Consider the following 7702-nt stretch of genomic DNA (forward strand, 5'->3'; position numbering starts at 1 on the left):
CTGCCCCATCACGCCATGCAGTACCGATCCTAAGTGCTTAATCTGCTGCTCTGTGCTCTCATGCGCAATCGTAAATTCTTGCAGAATCTGGGTGGCCTCCTGCTGCCAACGCCCGAGGCCTGCAATGCAGTTCCCACGTTCTGACACTTTGCCATTTAAGCGCTCCTCTATCTCATTCATTCTTTTAGAAAGCAGGACTTTTGGGGCACTCCCCTGGGAGCATTCTTTAATCTTTTTCTTAGCAGTAGGGGTCTGCACCTCCTCAGGGGACGCCGGTCTCTTCGTTGGGGAGACCTGATGTCTTTCTATGGGTGGGCACTTTTGAGGGATTCAATTAGCTTTGTTTGTCATTCTACCAATATTTGTAGTTTATCTATGCGTAAAAGAAACCTTTCAATAACTCTTGCCTAATCCTTCGCCTCATCTTTGTTGTCTTCTTTCTTCTAGGAGATAGTCTTGTTATCCATGACGTTCCAGACATTCTCGGAGTCCCTCGTTTGGCTGGGGACCCTTGCCCTTCGTCCGGAATTGCTCCTGCTTTGGTTGGACTTGCTACTATGCCTTTGCAGAGGCGGGAAAGAAGATGAGAAGTCTCTCTAGTAGCCAGAGACTCGTCGGACTCCCCTACACCGGCGTCGAGTCCACGAGCAGACTAAACAGAAGTAGGACGTTTTTTGGACATCTCTCATTAGGCATTAAGCTAGGCTGTATGTATGTGTAAGCCGTGATACGTTAATGGGCAAGAAAAGAAAAGCGTGCATGTGTCCGTGAATCTGATATGGTACCTGCCCAGAGCTCATGATTGCACCTGGGCCCATAACATAACATACAAAAAGAAAGAAGACCATGATGGGTGACGATGTGCGAGAAGGCCAATGAAATATATATACAGCACAGTAGCTTGCTTTACAAGCGTGAATCAAGTCCCTGGCGCATAAAAAATGGCAAAGAGCATGCAATGTCTGAACATCCTTCCCTTTGTCCTGCCAAGCGCCCAGTAGCAGTTCTTGTGACAAAGGCTTCTTGCCCAAACGCTTCAAGAAACCGCACTACGCCGTAATAGCGGAATGTCTGCTGGTAGAATTTGCGGAATCATTAACAGTTGAATATTTAGCATAGAGCACCGAACAGCAGAAAACAAACAGAAGAGTGCGTTGATCCCTCGATCACCAAAGTGCGCAATGGAACGGAAATAGCAGGGGAGGGGTATAGAGCGGTGAGGAGGTTGCACAACCTCCCTTCGATACACCCTTGGTTGCATGTAATAACTGAGGGTTTTCTCTAACAGAATTAGTTCATTATTTTCCCTCTTCTCGAGCAAACGACATTAAAAATAAAGCTTATCAACAATAAACACCAAAAAACGTGCTTCGGCATTGAATTTTTCTAGAGTTAAAACTGAATGATATAGATCATGTTATGAAGGGCGCTGCTGGATGGATGGATGGATGGATGGATGGATGGACTGACGGACGGACGGACGGACGGAAGGATGTATGTATGTATGTATGTATGTATGTATGTATGTATGTATGTATGTATGTATGTATGTATGTATGTATGTATGTAGGTATGTATGCATGTATGTATGTATGCATGTATGTATGTAAGTATGTAAGTATGTAAGTATGTATGTATGTATGTATGTATGTATGTATGTATGTATGTATGTATGTATGTATGTATGTATGTATGTATGTATGTATGTATGTATGTATGTATGTATGTATGTATGTATGTATGTATGTATGTATGGATGGATGGATGGATGGATGGATGGATGGATGGATGGAAGAATGGATGGATTGATGGATGGATGGATGGATGGATGGACGGACGGATGGATGGATGGATGGATGGATGGAATATAGGAGCGCCCCCTTTGAAACGGGGTGGTTGCAGTATCTATCATGCACATTTTTCTCCATATATCATAATTACTGATTTAGATTGGTTAACTAAACCATCATTCTATTTCTTAAATTTTGTGTTTCTACATTACTAACATTATGTCACTTCTCTGCTTTTAAGCCACCAATCTTCCAGTCGGTTTTTGCTAGTTTCCACCGCCGGTTTATTCACCCGGCCACTGGTATCTCTAAACCCGAGAGCTTCAGGAACAGTGATTGCGCCTGCATCAACTTCCGGATGCATACCATTACATTCGAGTACAATATGGTCAATTGTTTCACTGGAGTTTCCACATACAGCACATGCGTCCTCTCCATTGTTAAATTTCTTTTTGTAGCTGCGTGTTCTAAGGCACCCTGATCTAGCTTCAAAAAGTAGGGCACTGCCTTTTGAGTTATCAAAGAAACCTTCCTTCCTGATCTGCATTTTCCACTTACGGTTAATTCCACAGTCTGTTTCTTTTCCATCGAATTTATCCAATTTTTACCTTCTGTGTTTTTCACCTGTTGCTTAATGCTCTTCATTTCTCCGTCCTTGTGACTAGCATTCTTACTAGTTAGTTTCCTAGTTCTTTTCTTCCATTGTGAGTCAACGCTTTTTAAGTACAGGTATTAAAATACTTTAGCTGCCCATCTGTTACTGTCCAATTTCCTCAGGCGTTCCTCGTATAATATTTTACTCTGAGCTTTCGGTACTTCGAAAGATGCCCAGCCCATATGTCACTGTACCGGCTCATTTGAAGTTTTGCCGTGGGCACCTAGTGCTAATCGTCTAACGGATCTCTGATTTATTTCTAATGTCGACTGTACCTCTGATTTAGGCACAAAAACGCATTTCCGAAAGTCAGTCCGGGAACCATAATTCCTTTCCAAATGCCCCTCAAAACCTCACACCTATTGTATCCCCACAATGCCTGATGCTTCATTATCCCGGCATTCCTTCGCCCTTTGGCCTTAGGTGATTGCTCATGCTTTCCAATGTATGCCAATCCTTCGTTTACCCATACCCCAAGATATTTATATTCTGCTACTCTAGGTATTTCATGGTCAAGTATTTTAAGACCCTGATCAGTTGAGCCGTTGAAAATCATCAGACGCGACGTAACTGCGCTGAAACAGAAGCCAAGAGCGTCCCCTTCGTCTCCGCAATACTTAACTAGAGTTTGCAATTCTTCTAGACTCTCAGCTAGCAGCACAATATCGTCTGCATACATCAAACCGGGGAGGCGCTGCTCTACCGCCTTTCCACCTAATCTATATGACAGGTTAAAACCTAGGTTACTGTCTTGTATCCTTCGTTCCAGGTTTATAATATAAAGCATGAACAGCACCGGTGATAGAGGACAGCCTTGTCTTAATCCTTTGCATACTTTGACATCATCCGTACTTCTTATCCCTTCCCGCGTAATTTCTACTTTGTTATCCCGGTATATTTCCTGTAGGAACTCTATTATCTCATAGCCGATACCTTCTTCTTTTAATATGATCCACAGGAGTTCCCTGCTTACGTTGTCGTTCGCCCCGTTTATGTCCAGGAAGGCCAAATACAAATGTCTATTTTCCACTCTAGATATTTCGATGCATCGGGTATGCACGAACAGGCTATCATCTAAACGCTTACCATTTCTAAAACCGTTCTGAAGTTCTCCGAGTATCTTGTTACTTTCTACCCATGCTAGCACCTTTAATTTCACCGCCTGCATGGCTAACCTGTACATAACAGATGTTATGCTAATCGGCCTGTAGGATTTTATGTGCATCCTTTCTCCTTTCCCTTTATAAATCAAATTCATTTTACTCTGCCGCCAGCTGTCCGGAATTTGATTATTCGTTATGACTGTTTCCAAAGCTTTTAACAACGTTTCCTTACTTTTTGGACCGAGTTCATTAATCAGCTTGATCAAAATTTAATCTATTCCCGTGGATGTGTTTTTAGGAATATTTTTTTCTGCCTTTTTTCAGTTTAGATTGGTCAGTTTTAAGCTGCTTTGTATTCTGCTACCTTGTGTTGCTTCCTGATTTGCGGAGATTGCCCTATCGTCCCTCTTAAATGACTCGGCTATAACTGATGTAATGTAGTTCACTGCGTTGTCTCCCTTTAAACAATTTGCCTCGATATCTTGAATCCGATCCTGCTTTCTTTGATTCTTCTTCCCTAGCCAGCTTATATGGTTCCAGAATTTTCTTGCTCCGCCTCTAGAGGAATCGTGTATGTCAGCCATCCAGCGATCGGTGGACTGCTTTATTTTGCTTTGGACGAGGGCCTGTACCTCAAGTTTCTTTTGTGGATGTGATTCCCATTTTTGGTCGATTTCCTCCTGAGATACCTGTGCTTTCTTTGCCACTCGGTGTTCCCTTGAAGCAGCCCGTCGTTGTTCAATAGCTTCCCTGATTTCCTTATTCCACCATCTCCGTGGCTTTCTCTTTGCATTCCAGCTGTTTGCTACTTTAACCTCCTGAGATTTCCTCCTTGTGAGTAGTTCTACCTATTCATAATCCCAGTCTTCCATGGGGCTTTTCTCTATTGCTTCCTCTATGTCTGCTGCTATCTGCGCTATTTGATCGTCGTTTAATTTTGCGTTTACGTTTTGTCTAAGTTCCATTTCTCTTTTCATCAAGGGCGCCATCTGCAGACTAATACGTTTATGATCACTTCCTAGACTACACTCCACTTCTTCGTCTATTTCCATTTTTGTGACCTTGCTATAAATTTCCTGCGACATTAGACAATAGTCAATGGTCGTCTGCCTGTTGCGGAATTCCCACGTGATTTGCCCTTCACATTTTGTTTCTCTATTTACTATGACTAGATTGTGTCGCTCAGAGATATCTAGCATTAGCTTCCCGTTACAATCCGTGTATCCATCCAGATCTTCGATGTGGCCGTTCATGTCCCCCAGTAGAATAATATTGGCCCTGTTTCCAAACTGGCTTATATTGCCGCATAACCTTCAAAACAGTAGTTATTGTTTTTTAACAACCGCCGGCATACAGGCTTATCACTCTGATTCTGGACCGCGTATCTGTTCCGTAATCTTTGTTTGTTAATGCTCGATGTCGCGAGTCACACCTTTAGCAGTTTTGTTGTAGCGCAAGATGCACCGAGATCTGTCTCGAAGGTTCCGGCCGCTCGGGTGTCTTTCCACAATGTTCCAGCCCGTGCTGGTAGCTGTTTGCGACGTAATCTAGATTGTTCTGTGCAGCCTTTAAATTGAGCATTGCCGAGTGTGACGAGCATTCTTTGTTCGACGACCGACGAGCGCGTTGTTTCTATCGCCGCCGCCGAGTTGCTTAGTTCTTTTTCGGGCGCAAGTCAGCCCAAATAAAGATTTTTTTAGTGCAATCATCGACCCCTTCATTTGTGTCGTCGACCTCGTCACCACTACGTGACAATATTGTCACTGAGACATTCAACAAGATCCTTGTTTTCTTGCCTGCATTGATGTCCTGTTCCTAAATAAACTACCCCTAGCCATGTCCTTATGCCGCCAATTGTTCCTGAAACCCAGATATGTTCTTTACAAGATGATGTAATTCTTTGCCAATTTGTTCCCCGGTGTATCAACATACCTACCCCTCCACCCTTTTTTTTCCGTTCTCGTTCTGTTGCACCCTTCCCAGACGTCATCATCATCATCGTCGTCATCAGCCTGATTATACCCACTGCAGGGCGAAGGCCTCTCCCATATTTCTCCACTTAACCCGGTTCTGTGCTAGCTGCATCCACTTGACCCCTGCGAACTTCTTAATGTCATCCGCCCACCTAACTTTCTGCCGCCCCCTGCTACGCTTTCCTTCCCTTGGAATCCAGTTTGTTACCCTCAGCGACCATCGGTTATCCTCTCTTCGCACTACATGTCCTGCCCCTGTCCATTTCTTCTTCTTAATTTCTACTAGAATGTCGGTAACTTGGGTTATTTCTCTGACCCACTCTGCACGCTTTCTATCTCTTAATGGTACCCCTACCATTTTTCGTTCCATAGCCCTCTGGCTTGTCCTCAACTTAAGTAGAACTCTCTTGGTTAGCCTCCACGTTTCAGCCCCATAGGTGAGTACAGGCAAGATGCAACTGTTGTATACTTTCTTCTTGAGCGATACCTGTAAGCTGCTAGTCATAATCTGCGAGTGCTTGCCAAATGCGCTCCATCCCAATCGTATTCTTCTTGTTATTTCTTTTTCGTGGTCCGGATCTGCGGTTACTACCTGTCCTAAGTAGACATATTCGCCTACTACTTCCAGTATTTCGCTACCTAATGTAAACTGCTGTTCCTTCCCAGACGTAGCCTTCTATAAGCGGCGGATCTTCTAGATCCCTGAAATGAGTCTCGCAAAGAGCGTACACACCTATTTTGTCATCCTTTAACTGGTGTTCTATCGCTAGCCATTTCGCTCTTTTTCTACCTGCTTGCATGTTTATGTAGCTGATTCTAGTGCTAAATTTCTTTTTTGTACTTTTCTTTCTCGACCTACTCTTTGCCACTTTGGGGGGCTCAGCCTCCATTATTACATTTTTTTCTGCTTCACTTCTAACTACCTCTGTGCACGGAGTCCTCGCGGACCCCCTAAAGAGGCTACAGCCCTGCCTGCCAGGCGCCAGCCGATCTCTGCTCCCACCCTTCTGTTAAAATGAATGCCATTTCGGTAAAAAGCCCTATCAAAACCTGCTTTATGTACCTGCCTGTTTACCTCAACCACTTCGAAACGCTTCTCCAGGATTAACTTTCTTATGTCCTCAATAACTGTCACCCCGTCCTTTTCCAGCTTTCCGTTCAATCCTAGCACCTCTAGGACTGTGCATACAACTATCTGCTTTTGTTGTGCTATCTCCCTGATCTCGTCAACTCCCTTAGCTAAACTTTCCACCACTCCTGCAGCGTCACCATTTAGGACATCGTTCAGCCCCGCGGCTACTATTACCATACTGCGCTCTGCGGAATTCTTCAACAGCCTATTTTTACTCTCTTTCAGCACTGCCCTCATTGTTCTCCCTGGGAAGGCTCCAACCAACACTCTCTTATCACACTTTACACGTTCCAAGATATCTCGCTTGCACCTGTTCATGTTAGAATCTCCGGCGATAAGCACCTGGGCCTTCTCTCTCCCTCTCCCAACTGTTGGCTCCTGCTTTCGGTTATCTGTGTCCTTACCTCTGGGATTTTCATTCTTCCTTACTTCCTTTTTTTCCGGCTTCTTAGCTGCTTCTAAATAACTCTGACGGTTCGGATCCGCCTGACCTACTTTGCTCATGCCTTCCATGCCAGTGCTGGCCCCAGCCACGTGGCCCGCATTGGAATGTTCGTCCTCATTGGTTCCAAGGATAAAGTCGGCCGCTTTTTTTTTCAATTTGAGGAAGCTGTCCAAGCAGTTTCTGATTTTCCGCCCTTAACAAACGTACTTCATTTTCTAAATCATCCACACGAGACACTAAACTGCCCCTTTCTTGATCAAATCTATCTAGACGCGCACTCAGTACGCAACACCGACACAAAAAGTCGTTGCCTTCCGCTTTACCTACAGAGTCAAAACTCGTTTCCTTGAGATTAACCTGCGCCTCACACTGAGATGGAGAAGCGCTATACAAGCAGTAAAAACAAGGCCTGGGGCCGATTGTGGCACCGATCATCAGCTTCTTGTTGCCAAAATTAAGCTTCGATTGAGGAAAACGCAGAAAACTAGAAGGCCTTTCAGGTATGATCTGGATCAGATTCTATTAGAATATGCTGTGGAAGTGAGGAATCGATTTCAAGAATTAGATCTAGAAGACAAAGAGCCCGAAGAGATGTGGACTGATG

The sequence above is a fragment of the Amblyomma maculatum genome, chromosome 1, assembly GCF_055883805.1.
Source record: "Amblyomma maculatum isolate TAMU_Amacu chromosome 1, ASM5588380v1, whole genome shotgun sequence".
Classification (NCBI taxonomy): domain Eukaryota; kingdom Metazoa; phylum Arthropoda; class Arachnida; order Ixodida; family Ixodidae; genus Amblyomma; species Amblyomma maculatum.